This window comes from Moschus berezovskii, chromosome 23 (genome assembly GCF_049115385.1).
Source record: "Moschus berezovskii isolate FMDL1 chromosome 23, NW_MosBer_1.0, whole genome shotgun sequence".
NCBI lineage: Eukaryota > Metazoa > Chordata > Mammalia > Artiodactyla > Moschidae > Moschus > Moschus berezovskii.
The window spans coordinates 59,098,094-59,118,057 of record NC_142482.1 but is presented as its reverse complement, the minus strand read 5'-3'; the positions used below and the strand labels follow the sequence as shown (position 1 = coordinate 59,118,057).

At 49.1% G+C, this 19,964-nt stretch overlaps 1 protein-coding gene across 6 annotated transcripts in view; it reads left to right on the top strand.

Annotated features, from left to right (window-relative positions):
• Window positions 1-19,964, top strand: part of RREB1 (ras responsive element binding protein 1) — a 162,898-nt gene that overhangs the window by 49,228 nt on the left and 93,706 nt on the right. Inside the window, exon 2 of one of the 6 annotated variants that reach the window (XM_055406703.2) lies at window positions 4,618-5,468. The exons of the other annotated variants lie outside the window; for them this stretch is intronic. The gene's annotated coding sequence lies outside the window, so the exon portion shown is untranslated. The remainder of the gene's footprint in view (window positions 1-4,617; window positions 5,469-19,964) is intronic. 6 annotated transcript variants of the gene reach the window in all.

Genomic DNA, 19,964 nt, shown 5'->3' with positions numbered 1-19,964 from the left:
ACTCCAGTACTCAGGCAGAGTTTATGTTTGCTTCGAGTGCCCGGAGACAAACAGGCCAGCACATTATTCTTCGTGAAATTTACTTGTGTGCTTAGTCGCTCAGTCGTGTCTGACTCTTTGTGACCTCATGGACTATAGCCCGCCAGGTTCCTCTGTCCATGGGATCTTCCAGGCAAGAACACTGGAGTGGTTGCCTTTTGCTTCTCTCAGGGATCTCCTGACCCGGGGATCGAACCGGTGTCACCTGCATTGCAGATGGATTCTTTACCTGCTGAGCCATCCATCACTCAGAGATGAATTTTAAGGGATAGGCAGGTGGTAAGCTTTGGGTGCACTCTTTAGAGCAGTGGCTCTTAGCTTGGTGGTCCTAAGCTTGGCAACGTCTGGAGACTCTGATTGCCTTGCTGGGGGAGCAGATGCACTGGCCTTCAGTGGGTCCAGGCCAAGGATGCTGCTGCTCTTCCCACAATGCACCGGGAAGCCCTGCAACAAAGGCTCCTCCAGCCCCAAATGTAAGTAGGTGGAGGGTGAGAAAGCCCGCTTTAAAGGTCCAGGCCTGTGTCGCATGTGCAAGGAGCCTGGTGTTCTCACTGTGCTGCACGTGGCATATTTGGGGCTCTGAATTTCATGGAGCGAGTAAGGTCTCCTTCTAGGACTCTAAGGTGCTGTGTTGGCAAGTCCAAGATTTCACAGGAGATTGGGGGTTGGGCAGAGCATTTCAGTGGCTTCCATATATTAAAAAAACCCCGTAGTCAATAAAAGTTCCAGAACTTTTCTGCTTCTAAAACAAACCAGATTCATGGGTGCTGGGAAGCTGCTCTGGTAGGTGGCACTTCTTCACTTGTTTAGGAAACTGACCCCTGTGCTATCATCCGCCCCTTCTCCTTCGTGTTCGAAGTTATGTGGAGGGTACCACACACCCTCTCCCCCCACCACTGTTTTTTCCCTCAGTGTTTGAACAAGCCCCTACTTGCTTGACAGTTCATGTTTTCACCCTTGCAGTCTTGCTTATTTAAGTTTTTGCAAAATTCTTACATAACTTTCCACCCTTGTTAAAGTGCAGTGTTGGGGGGGGGGCTGGGCTTCTGTCCACACGTTTCCCCTCGAGTGGGCACCTGGCTGACCCCAGGGAGGGCTGGGGACGGATCAAGGGGGGAAGAGACGGTAGTGAGTTTTATGTTTTGGGGGCTCCCGGGCCTCAAAGACGCGTAAAGCAGGTTGGTTTGAAGGAAGAAGAAATGTGGTATACAAACAGTAAACTGCATTTTTCCAGACCAGACATGTCCAAGGAGAGTGGCGGGGGCCATCTGTAGCCACAGGTGCCACTTGCCTGATCCGTGTCCTGGTCTATCCCACCTCTCAGCTCGGAGGCAGGGGTGGAGGGGAAGCTCTGGAGCAAGAAGAAGGCAGGAAGAGAGAGGGGACGATTCCCAAAAGGGCGGGGCGGCCTGTGGTGGGAAGTGACAGTTGCCCCCAGAGCCATCTGGACTGGCACTTACTTAAGAGAAGCGTTGCACGTTCTGCAGGCAGCTTTCTTTACATCCTTGCCGACAGGCTGTCAGGGTCCCTCCGTTCATGTCCCTCTGGGCTGACGGTGGCAGTAACCTGCCTGGAAGCCACCTTTACCATGAGGCTCCCAGGGTGGTAAGAGCCTTGCATCTGGTGCCCCGCCGCCCCCTCCCGCACCCTATAAACTGGCCACTGCCGCTGCCTGTCTCCACTGACAGCTTTTGCCAGGCTGAGGGTCGCCTGCACGTGCGTCAGAGAGAAGAGTGGAAGGTGAACTGAAACTCACCATCCGCCCAGCCTTCCAGGCCGGTCCCTGTGGACACCCTTGTGCCGTCCGACTCCGGGGTCAGCTGCCCCGCTGTCCTGACCGAGGCTGTCCTTGGGTCACAGACACCTCCCAAGTCAGTTTCCTGGCACCTTTGTCCACCCTCTGCTCGGTGGACACTAGCCACGCGTGGGGTTTGCCAGCCGAAAAACATCTCTTGGCTCCCTGCTGTCTGCAGGAAAAAATCCAAACTCGTCGACTTGGCACACGAGGACCTTGTTGGCGGTTTCCAGACGGTCTTCCTAGTTCCAGCCCTTCCCACTCCTGCTTCGCGCAGTGGCCACAGTGCAGGAGCTTCTGCTTCTCCATGGATCGCTTACTCGGCTCTGTCCCCACCCCCTGTCTCCTTGCAAACATTTCTTCACTCTTCTTTCAAGACCCATCTTAAATACCACCTTTTGCACGGAGAATCAGGTCCTCCATCAGAATAACCCTTACCCCATCTGGCCAGCCTGTCTGTTGTAATTTACCTGTTGGCATGTTTTCCCCATCTGGAGAATAGGCAGTGACTTCAAATCATACTTTTCCATCTTCTGTACCTGGCTCAAGGGGTGCATTTGTTGTCGTTTAGTCACTCAGTTGTGTCCGACTCTTTCTCGACCCCAGGGACTGTAGCCCACCAGGGCTCCTCTGTTCATGGGATTTCCCAGGCAAGAAGACTGGAGTAGGTTGCCATTTCCTTTCCCAGGGCATCTTGCCGCCCCAGGGATTGAACCTGCATCTCCTACATTGGCAGGCGGATTCTTTACCACTGAGCCACCTGGGAAACCTCAAGGGTTACATAGTTGATGCTTATTCAGTAATTATTGTTGAATCCATTTTCAGCTACAAAAAGCACAGAGTTTTTCTGAAGAGGTGCAGGTTATTTTTGGAAAAGAGCACTATAATTGGAGAAGCTAAGTCCTAAATATTGGTACAAATTAAGAGAAGTAAACTGAAGTTTTTCAGCAAACCCGTCTCCCAGAAATTGGGTGCCCAGTGCACACTGGTGGGAAAGTGTTTTGAATTACAGAAACTTTAAAATAAAAGTTTGCTCAGCTTAATTTACTCAGAATTAAAGAGGGGAAAAAAACTTTGTTAATGCCTGATTGCTCTAAAAGCTGTCACACTGGGGCCCTTACTAATTATAACCACTTTTCATGGCTCTTGGTTTGAAGTTTATATTAAATAGGAGAGATGGGCACACAGATCAAAGACCAGAATCATTTCAGAGCTCCAATGTGTGGGCCCATTTTCTCTGCTTAGTTAGATTTTTGTTTCATTAGTGGTATGAGTTAATAGGAGTGTTGGTCTGTATATAATTTAACTTTTCTTTTTTGCCATTACTGCTTGGATTTAAAACAAAATGCCAAACCAGAAAGCTACAGGGCACAGATCTTGCTTTATTTGTGTCTGTGTGCATACAATATACATGCATACTTACATGATAGAAGTTGATTATAGATCATATTTATAGAAAGAATTATTTCTACTGTTCTATAGGAAATTCCTTTATGTTGAGACTTTATTGTTAAAAAAAAGATACTGCGAAATCATCTCAAAATCTTTTTTTAGCTTTCTTCTAAAAGAGGTACATATGTCTTCAGAAATAGGGGAATATGGAAGACAACGTAAAGATGGGGTGAGAGAGGCATTTTATGGATCCTTTTATACCTTTGTGTTTGTGACTATGTGGATAGGTTTCCTTTTTAAATAAGGAATTAAGTTTTGTTTTTTTTACACTAGAAGATCTTAGTATCCTTTATACAAGATAAAATCCTAGTCGATTAAAAGTACATTATTGCTACCCTTAAATATTCCTTAATGTCCTCACCTAATAACTAGAGTTTAGACTCAGATCTGGCAGATACATTCGAATATATTAGTCCAACTTCACCTTATTTCTAAGGAGGCTTGTATGTTTTCCTCTCATATGAAAAAATGTGTGTGTGTGTGTGTTTAAGCCATTTTCTCTTCCACTTTAGGGCTTTTAATTGTTTGGAGGGGTAATTACATAAAACTGGCTAGTGAGCATCTCAAACAGGTTTTCACAACTTGGTCAGTTAAAACTACGTTGGATCTAACTGTTCCACTTAAAATTTTGAACCAAGTATAATTTAATGGAGGCTCAACTCGCACACCTTAGTCTACGTTACGCTTGTTTTTAAAATCATGAAAATTAAGTTTCTGAAAACCATTTGTTGTTTGAGAGCTTACCTCTGCCCATGGAATTCCCCAGGGAGGAAAACTGGAGTGAGTAGCCATTCCCTTCTCCAGGGGATCTTCCCGACCCAGGGTCCCCTGCATTGCTTAGTGAAAGTCACTCAGTCATGTCTGACTCTTTATGACCCCATGGACTACACAGTCCTTGGAGTTCTCCAGGTCAGAATACTGGAGTGGGTAACCATTCCCTTCTCTAGGGGATTTTCCCAACCCAGGGATCGAACCCAGGTCTCCAGCATTGCAGGCAGATTCTTTACCAGCTGAGCCATAAGGGAAGCCCAAGACTACTGGAGTGGGTAGCCTATCCCTTCTCCAGCACATCTTCCCATCCCAGGAATTGAATGTGGGTCTCCTGCACTGGGCTTCCCTGGTGGCTCAGAGGTTAAAGCGTCTGCCTCCAATGCGGGAGACCCAGGTTTGATCCCTGGGTCGGGAAAATCCCCTGGAGAAGGAAATGGCACCCCACTCCAGTATTCTTGCCTGGAGAATCCCATGGACGGAGAAGCCTGGTAGGCTACAGTCCACGGGGTCGCAAAGAGTCAGACACGACTGAATGACTTCGCTTTCTTTCTGCATTGCAGGCGGATTCTTTACCAACTGAGCTATCAGGCAAACTCTTTCACCATTGGAGCCACCAGGGAAGCCCCTAGTGAAGCTTTGCTGCTGCTGCTGCTAAGTCGCTCCAGTCATGTCCGACTCTGCGACCCCATAGACGGCAGCCCACCAGGCTCCACCGTCTCTGGGATTCTCCAGGCAAAAACACTGGAGTGGGTTGCCATTTCCTTCTCCAGTGAAGCTTTACAACCCCGTTTTCCTAAAATACTGCATCAAGTTGGATTCAGTATCCCATTCAGCCTCCTTTTGGAAAACAGGCACTATCCACCCGTGAATTTGCAAACCTCGGAGTGCTTTTTTTTTTTTTAACTCATAGAGCTTTATTTAGTGAACAAATCTGAACTTCAGCGATGGGACAGCTGTGATAAGCAGCACGGGTATTAGTGGTGTGAGAAAGAGGCAGGGGCTTGCTCAGCAGACATGGAAAGACACTGGACCACTGAGCGGTCTGCGTCTGGGCGGCGGGTTCGGTGCGCCAGGGGCGTGTGCTATGCTGGCGGGCAGAGGATGCCAAGACGAGGGGGCGTGCAGGGGCACGGACTGTGGTGCTGACGCCCTGAGGCTGGCGAGGAGGCCAGGGTGCGGAGGGGCGCCCACCCGGCCTGAGGACCGCGTGGCGCGGTGGGCGGGGCCGGGGCTGCGCGCCTCCCTCGCGGGTGTTTGGAGTGTCCCTGAAGAACTCTGGGAATCCTTGCAGGGTGTCAGGCCAAGGCCTGGCATGATGAGATTTGCATTTTTAAAGACCACTCCTGGCCAGAGTGGAAGATAAACTGGAGCAGCAGCTCTTTCGCCGTCTGTTTGCGAGGCCGTCGAGAAGGTTAGTGGTTCTCGGCTTTGAGAAGCAGCAGTGGGGGTGGGAGCCTGGGTGGCTTCGGTGGAGCTGGAGGCCGGAGGAAGGGCCAGAGGCTGGGCGAGATGATTTCCAGGCCTCTGGCTTCCCAGGCGGGCGGCTGGTGCTGCCTCTGTCTGGGATCAGGTTGCGGGATAAAGCCAGGTTTATGAACCAGGTACGTTCCCTGCCCTTTAAAGAGGGGATGTGTTTGAATTTCATCACCATTTTCTCTCCTTGGACTGTTTTCGTGTGTTAAAACGTTAAGGTACCTGGCGTGGATGACTCCCAGAAAGGACTTCTATAAAAATGAGGGACGGAAGTGAGGTTCTTACCTGTGGCTTCCTCCTCCCCTCCCCCTCCTCCCCTTCTTTCCTTTTTCTCCTTTTAATTTCCTGAGGCCAAAAGGAAGTTGGAAGAGTTCTTGCCGGTAGCCTGAGCTTCCGAGTGGTTTTCAGATGAGACACAGGACTAAAATCTTGAGCACATTTAAGTTTCTGTTTGCTTTAGTGATGCTTTATCTCTTTGACTTGTGAGCCTGGGGCTCGGGGGCAGAGGCTCCAGGTAAGAACCGAGGCAGGACTCTCAAAATTGCCCCAGTTTTCTACTGAAGAGGGTCAGAACTCTTCTGCTGACCTGACTGTCCCAACTTTCTTCTTAGTTTTTCGGTCCCCGCTGATGCTCTGAGTGTCTTAGAACAACATCAGTATTTTGCTTGATCAATGTGGAAACCAAGTCCCTTCAGTGAACCAGACTTGCCGCGTGTCTCCCAAGGGTGCCAAAGGAAGAGAGTCCATCCTTGCCCAGGGCTGGTCCCCACCGAGCCGCGGTCCAGCCTGTGTCAGACCATCTCCGGTGATGGCAGATTTGCTGTCTGCTCTGAGGCAGTCCATGGGGTTTTACTGCGTTAGTTAGCTTTTTTTTTTATTCTTCTCAAGGCAAACAGAATCTTTTTGGAATGGAGCTAGAAAGTGGTGTGTTTTCTGCTGAGTTGGTGAAAGCTAGGAGCTGGAGGACAGGCCGCTGCCTTGTGCAATCTGACCCCCAGAGAGTCCCTAGGGACTGACTGCCACCCTCCTGACTTCCTCCTGCACTGGAATTCCTGCTTCATGGGGGGTGGGAGGGGGTCTTGCCTCACTTGGCCTGCATGGCTATCCTCTTGGGTGTGAGCTAGGACTCCTTTCTTCAAACAGTCCCCAAGAAAGCATGAACAGTGCTGCTGGATTTGAGTAAAGCTTCTCTCCGAAGTCATAGAAATGACTCATCCAAACACCCATGAGCCCCAGTCTGCCACTCCCCGCCCTCCACTTCTCTTTTCTATGGGTTCCATCCTGACCCAGGTGACCCCATTGCTTGTCCCCAGAGAGCGCTGCCCTGCTCGGGGAAAACATGATTTTTCTTCTTTTGCTTAAAGAGCATGGATGTTCCCGCATCAGCAACCTCATTCTTATTTGTACGGATGGCACACTTTATTCTAGTCGTACATTTGATAAGATGAGCTGATGAAGGGAAAAGCTCCACAGAGACCTTGCCCCTCCCACTCTTTCCAGCTGAAACAGCTTGGTGAGGGCGTGCTGGGAGGGGAACTTGAGAAACTGAGTTTATGGCATCTTTTGGAAAATTTAAATCTTAAGGTTTAGTTGCACGCAGCTCAGCCCCTTACCTCCTCATGACCCAAGCCGAAGCGTGGATTTGGAGATCTAATACATCTGTCACAAAAATAGCTTACAGGGATGGCGTTGTAATGTGTCCAGAATTGGGGTGGGTGGTACATCCAGTAGCCAGTTCATGGTGACGAAGGTATAAGCTCGCTTACAGATAACCCACCCATAACTGCTGGATAATGGTGACAACTCTTGCTCTCTGTTGGGTAGTTTCTTTCTTTACATGGCTGTGTGTTTAGTCCCTGGTGTTGGTTCTTGAAGGGCTTGGGGATGGTCAAATTGTTGCACTTAGAGATTGTAACCAAAATGGCTCGGCGGGTTTATTTCACTGCTGCCTTTATAGCGGATGGAATCTGGGGAGGTTCCTTTGGCTGGCTGGGAAGTCTAGTGACTACTCCTGCTGTGTCCTGTATCTACAGACAACAGAAGACATAGAAATCCAGCAGAAACTGTGACCTGGTTATTCATATTATAAACAAATCACTGAGAGTGCATTTAAATACAGTCAGCAGTCCACCCTTGGTGAAAAGCATCAGTAGTCAAAGCCCACCTGTATTTGCTTTAAATCAGATAAACCAGGTATTGTATTTTAGGCTGTCTCCTGCCCACACTAGACTTAATCCATCTATGACTCCAATCTTAAGTCAAAAATCTCAAGTTCCCACACTTCTTCACCATTCTATTGTTGCTGGGTTTTTCATCTGGAAAAACACTCGAGTGGTGGGGGAAGCGGTCGTGTGAACTAAGGTTTCAGGCACACACCAGTTGTGTCATTGTCCGGAACTCTTGACGTGGGTCACCCCATTCTGCCTTCACGCCCCCTCTTGGCCCCCGTGGTGTAGGTACGATCATTATTCCCTTTATTTAGAGGAGGAAACAGACCCAGCGAGACGGCCAGCTCGTCGCCGTCGAACAGCCTGAGCCCAGAGCCCGTGCTGGCGGCCTGTGCTCCACTTCTCCCATGATACTGCGGCGTTGTCCCCAAGTGAATATGCCCCGAAAGCCTGCTGTGTGCAGAGCTGTGCGGTACACGGCGAGGGAGAGCCAGGGACACGCCTGGGACAGAGCTGCTGGCTTTTGGAAATAACAGGTTGAAACCCAACCTGTGAAATGAGTCTATGAGGTTTTTAGACAAAGTGAGTTAGGCCATCACTTCTGTGGAAGATCAAAGGGGAGGGGAGGGTTGCTAGAGAGAGAGGCCTGCAAAGGTGCTTCGTTGTTGAATTGCTAAGTCTGGCTCTTTTGCGACCCCATGGACTGTAGCCCACCAGGCTCCTCTGTCCATGGAATTCTCTAGGCAAGAACCCTGGAGTGGGTTGCCATTTCCTTCTCCAGGGGATCTTCCCAATCCAGGGATTGGACCCGGATCTTCCTGCATTGCAGTAGGTGGTTTCTTTACCACTGAGCAGCAGGGCATGGGTTGCAGACATGCTGCTGGTTGACAAGTCACCTGGCGGGGAGTGGCTGTCCCAGAGCACCTGGGGCCCGGGAGACCCTGTGGAGAGTGGGGAGAGGCCCTGATCATCCTGCTGGGGATCGCACTGTCCCCAAGTTCCCATCAGACGCTCCAGGGGGTGGGGAGGGTGGGCCTGCACTCGGGGCTTCTGCTGGTCCTGTGTGAGGTGGGGAGTCGGGTACACGCCTGCCCGTCAGCTTCTTTCTTGTGGACACCCCTGTTTAACCTCACTGAAAGTGCTGGATCACAGATTCCAAGTAAGCATGGTGTGTCAGCCACTTTGGAAGGGCTGGGACACCGTCGGCTCCGTGAGTGTCTGGGGACGAGGGTTCCTGGAGAGCCTGGTTCCTCCAAACAGGTCCCTTGTTCTTTGCTGTCATAACCAGGTATTCCCATTTCATTTAATTCATAAAATCAACATTTTGCCTCAGACTCAGTGTTGGGGGTCAGGATCAGTGATCTAAGGGCCCAGTGGTCTGTGGTTCCAGGGAGGTCAGTGCAGTTGATCTGATTACTGACCTGGGGCTTCCCTGGTAGCTCAGCAGTAAAGAAGCCACCTGCAGTGCAGGAGACAGGTTCCATCCCTGGGTCAGGAAGATCCCCTGGAGAAGGAAGTGGCAACCCACTCCAGTATTCTTGCCTGGAGAATCCCATGGACCGAGGAGCCTGGCGTGCTGCAGTCCATGGGGACGCAAAGAGCCAGACAAGACTGAGCGACTTGCTAACCTGATGTTTGAGTTTGTCCTTATTTAAGGGAAATAGCCTCAAGGAGGGTCCCCCCCCCCTTTCTTAAGCAGTAGGAGCTACAGGGACTGCAGGACATCAGTGGAGGATGCCCTGTCTCCCTTGGGATGTTACTGGGGCAGGCCTGTCCTACCCTTTTACGGGAGCCCACTCAAGCAAGTTGTGGAACCAGCAAGTCTTAAATTGCGATGAGGGCTTCATGACCTGTTTCCTGTTTCCGGTGGGTCTGTTAGAGAAGGGTTGTTTTGAAATTTAGTAACAAACAGAATTTCAGCCTCCTGTGCTACCAGCCTGACTGTAACCGACCTGGCTTCCCCTTATTGCCACCATGATTGTCACCATTGCTAGTTTGCTGGTGGCGGTTTGACAGTCCCAGTGAAAGAGCAGGGCAGGAAGTCTCGGTTGAAGACCGGCATCCCATGCTGTCTCTTTCTCTGCGTTGGAATCAGCGTCCTGCATGGAATGCTGCTCGACACCTCCCCCAGGCACTAGACTCCCGGGAGGCGAGGATGCGTAAGACCTGGTCCAGCCCTGAAACGCACCAGCGCGTCACAGCCGGCAGAGACAGCGGGACAGGCAGTGGGAAGCGGTCGGGAAAAGAGGAAGTGATGGGGTCCTCTGATGTGAACGGCCAGCCACGTGGAACAGCACGTAGGGAAGGGGAAACGAACGTCTAGGCTGAGAGGACTGTGAGTAGAGGCCCTGGGGAACGACAGCACAGGTCTTCCGGGGGGGTGGGGTGGGATGAGACCAGAGAGCAGGGTCGGGGTGCTGTGTCGAGTCGGGGTGGAAGGGATGTTGAGAAGAGTCTCTGGCAGAATAGACGGCTGGTTGTGGAAGCAGTCGTGCGCCAGGGAGTGCTTTGAAGTCGGGTTGCGACGTGAGAAGTTCTGTCCTGGAGAGAACTCTGCTAACCCTTTAGAAAAACCAGGTTGCAGAGGAGGCATGTCTGGCAGAACAGACTTGACATTGGTGCCGTACTGAACAGAATTATTTCTTCTCCTCTTTTTTGAAGAGATTTTTTTCAGTCCAGGACATGGGGGCTGCCGTCTGAGGTGGTGTTAAATGATCATTCAAAGGTGGGAGCTTGATTTTCAGCAAATAGAATTCATTTCACCAAGGTTTAAACTTCCCACCTTGTGTTTTACTGCTTGGTACTTAAGCTCATCAGGGAGAGCAATAGACTTATCCAGGGAATTAGACTCATTTCTGTTCCCTCGAGAACACTGAGGCTAGATGCTGGGAGTCCAGGGGAGCTACTTACTCGTTAGGATCACTGGTTTGTCGGCTGGGAGTGAAGGTGGACTTGGAGGGCGAGCTGATGAGCCTTTGGATGAAGATTTCTGGAAGTTGCCGTGGATGTAGGATCTGCTCACAAAGACAAAGCTGCCTTGAGCAGGGGTGTCTCACCTGGGTAGCCTCTGCCCTTGCCCTGTGCCTCCCACTCCCCGCTGTGTTCCCAGTCCTATGCAGAGATTTCACCTCCTCTCACTGGTGAGGTCGGCCAGGAAAGACCCACAGGGATGCGGGGCGTGAAGGCAGGTAGTGGGCCCCAGAGACGCTCGTGGTTGATTAATTACAGTGGAGGCACTCTCTGCCTTTCCCTCTGGGGAGAACAGGTCCCTTTTTTAATACGCGTGACTTCATACGATTCAAGGCCTGAACTCAGGGACCGAGGGACCTGGCCGAGAGGGCTGTGGAAAATGTGGGGAGGCCCCTGTGGGTTGGACAGAACGCATACCTTAAGGTTAATAATTTCGTCACCTAAAACTGATTTTTATACGGGAAGGTTTTATGAACTGCTGTCAGCCTCTCTCGTTCCGTTTTGTTTCTTAACCGTGCTCTCTCGCTGGCGCTGGGATCGTGCGGGAGGAGGTGGGATGCTGTGAGCTGGGATGGGCTTTGGGGGGCCAGGCGGGGGGCTGCAGCAGAGATGAGGGCTCTCAGAGTGCCAAGTGGATTCCCCTTGCCTGGCCAGCCAGGGCAGATCACTAAGAAAGGAAAGCCCCACCTGGGGCCAGGACCCAGGGGTGCTTGCCTGCATGACCCCATGGGCAGGGCGGAGGTGTTGTCCTTCTCTTCTTAAAGACGGGAAACTGAGGCTTAGGGGAGTTACCTTTTTCTGAGGTCACACAGGCGGTGTCAGGCCGCCTGGAAGCATTAGGCCACAGCCGCGGTCTGAAAGATGTTCTCTGGTCCCATTGGTGCCTGGAGAGAGTTCCCAGCCCAGCAACTGCGAACCTCGATCTGAACTCTTTAATAGTTCGCTGGGATTGGAGCTCAACACATTTGAGTGCCTCGACATGTAGGAACCGGGTTGAGGCGTGATGAAGCCCCGTGGTTCTTGCCTTCGGGGAGTTCCCATCATGAAAAGGTGCAGGGCAGGGTCGCTCCTGAGTCTTGCTCCCATGGGCAGGGGCAGGCTGGGTGTCATTTGGGGTGGAGGACCACGTTCTGGAAGGTGGTGGAGTTGGAGGGCTCCTTGGGATGAGGGGTGGGGCAGAATTGGAGCTTTCCTTCTGTCCATGGGACACAGTCCTAAGGCTTTGAGCAGAGGAGTGACCGGTCACCTGATAAGGCTTGGGAGACATCCTCAAAGAGGGAGTGTGGCCACGGCTGTCCCTGAGGCGGCTGCTGGGGGCCCCGTCACTGCTGACTGCTGGCCCGAGGCAGAGAGCCCAGCCCGGTCACCTGGTCCAGAACAAGCCTGGCAGCAGGCGGGTCCCTGCATTGCTCCGTCAGACTGATGTCCATGAACGGGGGCTTGCTTTCTTTACAGCCGCAGACTTGTTTCAAAGCTGACTCACACTCTGGCTTAATATTTGACTTCTTGGTTAACCAGCTCCAGAGGAACCACTGTGAGAGGGTGAAGGACCCCAGGGCAGCAGGAGCCCTGGTCCCAGTTTAGGCCCCAATGGAGACGGTTCAGATCCCTGTGTTCTGGCTTACCTCTTTGCGGGGCTTGTTCGCTGACATGCTGGATCTTGTTTATAATGTGGGCATATTGGTGTAGAGGTTAACCCTGGTTTACTGAAACCACGGCGGAGAGCCTTTCCTGATGGGTCCTGAGACTTCTACGAGGACCTGCCCTGGCCCCAGGTGTGGGGTGGGGCCTGAGCCCCAGCTCCTGATCCTTCCCTTGCATCCAGTTTCCAAGTCTTTGGCTTCCCTGGTGGCTCAGATGATAAAGAATCTCCCTGCAGTGCAGGAGGCCCTGGTTTGATCCCTGGGTCTGGAAGATTCCCCAGGAGAAGGGCATGGCAACCCACTGCAGTACTCTTGCCTGGAGAAGCCCACGAACAGAGGAGCCTGGCGGGCTGCAGTCCTGGGGTGGCACAGAGTCAGACACGACTGAGTGACTCACACGTCCTGTGTTATCTGCTGTTCAGTGGCCACAACTGAGTGACGTCCTGTGTTATCTGCTGTTCAGTGGCCAAGTTGTGTCCTAGTCATGCCCAGCTGCTTGCGTCCCCGTGGACTGCAGCACACCAGGCCCCTCTGTCCCCCACTGTCTCCCGTCTGCTCAGACTCCTGTCCATTGAGTCCGTGATGCCATCGGACCATCTCGTCCTCTGGCGCTTCTTTCTCCTCTGGTATCTGCCGCCGCCCCAAAGGTGCCCTCCCCACCTGTGCTCGAAGCAAAGTGCTCTTATGAGGCTCTTAAAGCCCCTGGTGTGGCCTCCCCAGCTTTTTGTCCTGAGCTCTGGCCTGGGGGTGCCATCATGGTCACCTCCCCATTCATCGGTGTCACTCGCATTTTAAAGAAGCAAACATGGACATCGCATGCAGTCCTGTAAATGCTTTTCGTGCTTTGTTTCCATACTGCTCACAGCAAGCCCACCAGGCTGGTTGTTAGCCACATTCTGCTGGTACAGAGGCACCGAATCATGCCCTGAAGGTCCAGGGGGCACTGGACCCGCCCGCCCTTTCTGTGTTTTGTCTCATTTGACCTCTGCTTCCACTTCTGAGGTCACTGTTATCTCCATCTAGGTGAGGAAGCTAAGGCTAAGTTTAAAGAACTTGCCCGAGGCCGCTCCAGGGTAAATGACATTGAGCCCGAGCTGGTGTACTCCTTAATCTTTGCTCTTCTATATTTGTTTATGAAGTAAAACTTGCTAGCTTGGGGCTGGCTTAGAGCTGATGGCTTCACTTGGATTTGTTTCCCAGGGCTTTTCCCATTCCTAAAGGAGGAGGGAGGAGCTGTTTGTCAAGCGCCCACTCCCGTGTTCAGTTCAGTTCAGTCGCTCAGTCGTGTCCGACTCTTGGCGACCTCGTGGACTGCAGCACGCCAGGCCTCCCTGGCCATCACCCACTCCCGGAGCTCACCGCACTCCATTCTAGGCTTGGTTATCTGTTTTCCTTGTACCAGAGTGTAAGCTCCATGAGAGCTTCTTGCTGCCTTTTCCCTGTTTGTTCACCCACGACTGCAGGCACCCACCCTAGTGCCTGGCACCGCCTGGGTGCTCAGGCCGCACTTAATGAAATGAATGGGTGGGTCGTTTTATCCCCCTGTCCGAGGTGGAGGCGTTGGGACAGAGCAGTGTGGTGCCTTGCCCACAGGCACAGATAACTCTGGCTGGTCACACCTCAGATCTCTTGTTTTCTCAGTAGACCTTTTTTACACATGTAAAATTTCAGGAGTAATCGGATCTATGTCATGGGATTGGAGGGATGATATAAAACACTATAAATACTTAGCAGTGCCTGGCACCTGGCCAGCCATCGAAGAGTGGCCTTGGGAGGGTTGTCTCCACTCCCTGGTCTGTGTTTGTCGTCCTTTGGGGCAGGGTTGCTGTACCGATGAGCCAGGCCACCGAACTTCATTCATCTGAAAAAGTGCTTTTTCTTCAGCTAAGGTTGCTGTCTTGGCTGTACTATCTAGCAAGCGATGAAAGTGGTAACATTGATGGAATCCGTTTAAAGCTACCCTGGGCCAGCGGTCACCACTCGCAAGGTGTTAAGCTGATTTACATCTTTTCTGTTTCCAGTCAGAATATTGTTCTGGGAGGGGCCTCCGGGATCCTCGTCCAGGTTGTCTCCTTCCACCCCCGCCTAGTTTACAGGTGAGGAACATCAGGCCTGGAGAGTTGCAGGGGCAGGGCTAGGGGACCATGTAAGAGGTCTCACATGCTCCGTTCTCTTCAATGGCAGCCATACTGCCAAGTCCAGATGCCCAGAGTTTTGTATTCGAGGCAGGGGGTTGTCTGAACATTTGTGTGGTGGAACCACCGTTATTCTCATCAGGGATGTTAGTTAGCAGATTATATCCATAACCATAAGTATTAAGAAGGGTTTTTCCCATAGAGTTTTATTTTTTGCACATTTAACTCCTATTCACCATAGAAAAGTTCTAAATAAACAAAAAGAAAAATCAAGTAAAGCGTGTAAGAAAGTAGAATTACCTTCATGAGTCACAAGTCTCCTTGTTGTGTATCTCCTTCCTCTTAATATATACACTTACTCCAGAAATGGGATTTATTACATTTGTGAACAATAAAAAGCCCATTTTTGTGTATGCCTTTAAATTATACCGTATCTATTAAAAATTTAATGTGATAAGTATTTTCTGACGTATCCAAATGTTCTTTGCCAAGAAAATCACTATTTTGATGTGGCATAATTTGAGGAGGGGAGAGGCGTAGGTTAATATTTTGATCATTTTGCACTCCCTGGCACTCACTGGTCCTAGGTTAGTTTTGGGGTTTTCTTTATTCAGTTGGTTTTTTGGTTTGTTTTTGGTTTTATTTTCTTGCATTGTGTGGCATGTGGGATCTTAGTTCCCTGAACAGGGATTGAATTTGTGTCCCTTGCAGTGAAAGTGCAGAGTCCACTGGTCCTACGTTAAATAAAGCCAATTTAGGGTTAAAATTTTGATGTAAATTATGAATAGGTAAGCGAAAATTGATTTATTCTAAAGAGGAAAATGCTGAACTGACAAAATGCATTTATTTATTTTTTGATTAGCCTGTGATGTGTCATCCTATTGCTCCAAACAAACACCGGTGAAAAGCAAATCGAGCAGTTCAAAAAGTCCCTCCAAGGGGTCAAGTTCACTTGATAAGGAGGTGTTTTCCATCTTATTAGGTCACAGGGGTGAATGTTAGGGCTGATGGTATGTTATGTTCCTTTGGTTGTATTTTTAATCGGATGTTTTGCTTTAATCAATGTCATTTGACATTTTAGTGCAGCTATTCCCAGTCTTTTCTAATATAAGGACCTCTCTTAATGTATTAATAAAAAATACTTCCGGGGTAAGCATAATTTTAGTTGTATTTTTAGACTCTGTTGAGAAGCTCTGACAAAATGTTTTTGAAAAATAATACTTTTAGTGGAACTTCTCTTTATTAAATTACAACATCTTCATACATACATCTTCATAATCTTGCCCAATGATAGCACATACGGGGTACGGTTTACGAGGTTTGTAGATGCTTGATGGGCTTGTGAGTACATTTACCCTCTGAAATAGCTCCTAGGAGGCCCTTGCCCTCGAGGAAGATAGAGCCTGAATGTGAATCACTCTGAGGCCTAATGTTAGGTAGATAATAATCAGATCCGTTCTGAAGGGCAAGTGGAATTCTCTAACTCCAAGAACTACCTGGGGGCCATTAAATGACAAGTCAGGAAGATACATTTTGTTCCCACTTGCTCATTGCTGAAGTTTCCAGAGGGGCCCACCCCACCTTGCTCTCCTCATCATTTCAGAGGAAGAAATGATGTTGGAGAAGGGAATTGAATCAGGAACACTTGAACAAACCTGATGAACTGTCTCCCTTGGCTCTTTTCACGCATTTTGCATGATCTGCTGGAGAGAGGACTGGATTTGTCAGCTCAGAGACTAAGGTCCTAAACCCAAGCCCAACCCTAATTACAGTTAATGGAAAGATGTTACACCTTCAGTTCAGTTCAGTCGATGAATCGTGTCCGATCCCATGGACTGCAGCACGCCATGCTTCCCTGTCCATCACCAACTCCTGGAGTTTTCTCAAACTCATGTCCGTTGAGTCAATGATGCCATCCAACCATCTAATCCTCTGTCGTCCCCTTCTTCTCCTGCCATCAATCTTCCCTAGCACCAGGGTCTTTTCCAATGAGTCAGTTACACCTTGGGCCTCAGTTTTTCCATCTGTAAAATGTGCAGAATCTTTATCGTGTTCTTAGGAGGTGACACACTGATGCCCCCAAGCAGCATTTTTCTCTCTTTTTAATCAGTGAAAACAAACAAGAAAAACCTTTGTGAGGATAGATGCTATTGTCCCAGGAAAAGTACCATAACATTGGAGAAATTCTAAGCATCTCAAAAGCTTATTTAGGGCAGGGCAACAGAGCAAGGCCTGTCAGGGGAGTGAGACCCTCCTCAAAGCTCTTATCTCCATTCTCCTAGAGTTCTGTTTCTCTCTTAGCGAGAGTATAGCACTGGTCTTGAGCTCTGAGAACAAAGTGCCTGTGCTGGTTAGCCCTGCCAGGATTCGGGTGGAAGAAGCTGCCTCGTTTGTGGCATCTCCATATCATCAGATGAAGGAGAATCATCCCAGCGTTCCCTTTTTTAGGAGTCAGGGCTGGGAGCATGTATTATGCTTAAGTTTTAATTGATGTCTGTGTATTTTCCAAAAATGTTGACCATCATCTTTGTTTGAAGCTTCTATAGCCTTTCCAAGTTGCTCTGGAAAAATCTCCAAGAGTTTCTTAGCAAAACAAGGTACACAGTAAGCCCATATCAGCTAGGCCCAATGTGGAAGAATTATTTTCATGAAGTGGGCCTTGTGAGCTGACCTCAGTTACAGAGCTGTGGTCATCTGTACAGTGGGACCAGCACTCACCACGCTGGGGCAGTGGTCACTTTTGGATGGATGATGACCTCACAAAGGTTTCCAAGGGCAAAACCCCTCCAGACATCATCTCCAGAATTCCAAAGCAGTTTCACAATTATGATTCTAAGAAAGGTTTGATTTCTAACAGGGGACTCCATTAGTGCCCTCTCATGGGTTTGTGTTGTAGATGTTAGTAATTGTCTTTTTGAAAAAAATAGAAGTAAGCTATAAATTCTATCTGAAGAATTTGTTGTTGTTTAGTTGTTCAGTCGTGTCCGACTCTTTGCGACCCCATGGACTGTAGCCTGCCAGGCTCCTCTGTCCACGGGATTCTCCAGGCAGGAATACTGGAGTGGGTTGCCATTTCCTTCTCCAGTCTGAAGAATTTAGCCTAGTTTATTTTGAAGAAGTTTTCTTTTAAATAGCTGGAGTTTTTTCCCCGCTTCAGTAGCTTGTTTCAGGTCCCAAAGCCTAGGCAATATGGAGTAATAGTAAATAACCAAGGTTTTTGTCAGTGATGTTATTTGAAGAGGGGGGTTAAAACATAATAAACTTAGGGATACATAAGTAAGGTTTTCTCTGAACCTACCTTCCTTTCTGAACAGGAGAAAAGATGAGTTTTAGGTATAAGGGTGCATGAAGTAAGGGGTAGCACTCTCTATAACATTTAAATCTATTAAAGCATATATATCTTTATTCAAAAATAGATTGAGTTCTGAATGCTGATGCTTTCAAGACTGCTTTATGATCGGGTGGCTTGTAAGAGCATGTTGTTAATCAGACCTGTTGTGTTTCCTGGAGAATTTCACTGAAAGGTGCGCATCACTTTACATTAGTCTTTAGGAGAGGGGACAGTGAAACAGAAACTTAAACTTACTAGAACAGAAATACTGAGGGGACAGGAGAGGATAAAGCTGCCCTGGTACCTGGGCCTCCTCCTTTTTCTTTCTTTCCCAGCACTGCCTCTTTGAGACGTTCTTAGAGAAGATGAGCAAGCTGGGGTCATGACCCTGGGTGTCCCCGTGTCTCTGGCTCGGCACTGGGAGTCCTTCCCCAAAGCCCAGCGCTGGTTCTTCCTGTCCCCAGCTTTCCAGAGAAGGCCTGGGAGGCGGCAGGACCCGGGGGAAGCTGAGGTGTGGTGTCTGCCGGTCCCCTGGGCCCCCGGGGAAAGGAGCCACCTTCTGGAATGGGGCACAGGGAGGGGGAGGCCTGAGCAGAGGGTGGATAGGCGGACGGCAGTCACTGCCATTGTCTGGGTACAGACCAGGCTGTGGTTTGGAAGTTGTTGTCTCGGAAGCTGGCATTCGTGCCATCCGTTTATGGTTTGCTAACCTGAGTATAACATGCATGTACATTGCTGGAGTTTGAACAGGCAGATAAAACGAACCGTCTAAAGACTCAGACGGTGGTGTTCCCGAGAAATTGAAGCCGGCCTAAACAGCTGGTCTCAGGAGTCAGTTTTGTTCGGTCTACTAAAAAAAAAATTAAAAAACCATTCCTGGGAAAAGTGCAGGGTCAGAGAAGGGAGAGCAGTTCTGCCTTCTGTGATGCTGGAAGGAAGGATGGGGGAGACGCCTCCTCTTCCTCTCGCGGCCCTGGAGCCACAGCTTGGGTTTCTAGAGGATCAGCCTGCTGCTACGCCCAGCGGTGGTATTTTGAAGTATTTCTCAGTCGTTTTTTTAGGATTATCGGTCATCGCTTGCAGGGTTCCTTTTCATTTTCAAGGGCATCCAGTCTAACCGTTTAGCTCCCTTTCAAAAGCCTCCCTCCCTCCCTTGCTTGGGCCCAGTCAGCAAGATTAATAATGTTAACTGATTTACTGTCGCTGCGAAAAAAGCACTAGTTAATTAGACTTTTACACCTCAGTCAGATGGCATTAGATCCTCTTTGTGCACTTCAACTCGAGGATGTTAAAGACCTAAATCGTTGAGGAAAAAAGAAAAGAAAGAAAAAGGACAGGCACTTTTCCAGTTTAAGCTGCATGTTGGTCCATGTTAATTAGGCATTTGTCCCTCAAGTCTGGAGGTGATAGAAAATGCCAGTTACTGTGGTATTTAACTGACATCAAACTCCTGTCCAAATAATTCAGTTGGGCCCAGCCTTCTCTTTTAATTGGTGGGAAGGAAAGCTAGGCACACACCCAGAATAAGGAGGAAACTGTTGCATTTAACATTTAAAAATTTCATTCTGAAGGATCTGAAGTACACTCGTGTGTGTGTTTTTTAATTAACTACCCAGTTGAGCTTTTTTAAAAGAGTAACACAGAATCTCCTCTCACACTTGAGCTACCCCAAATGATTAGCCCTTGGAAGTCTTGAAAAAATGAAAGTTTAATACTTGTTATCCAAGGTCAAAAAGTGGTATGTTATTATCTAGAGTCCTTACAGATTCATATATGTTTGGCACTGTCTAATAGGGTTTAGGTGCCAAGCAATACACAGTTTTAGAAACCAATATTTAGTAGCATTTTTTTTTAAATGCCATGATGGTTTTATAGAAGTAATTAGATAAAACATGCTTTTTAAAAAAAGGAAGAAAGAAAGATTTAAGCAATTTCTTACCAGTTGCCAGAGAAGGTAATTCTCAGTGACAAGAGTGTTGTTTACCTCATTCATGAGGTGTGTAAAAACAATTCCAAAAATAATGAAAGGATATTCTTCTAACTAAGGGTAGCCTTGTCAGCCTTCCAGCCTTCCTGGCTTTGTCTGGTTTCTAGCCAAAGGCTCACACGTTTGCGAGCGCTTCATTTTCAGCACTGAACTACTTTTTGGTGCATTGAATGAATGCAATATGTTAAAACTCCTGTACA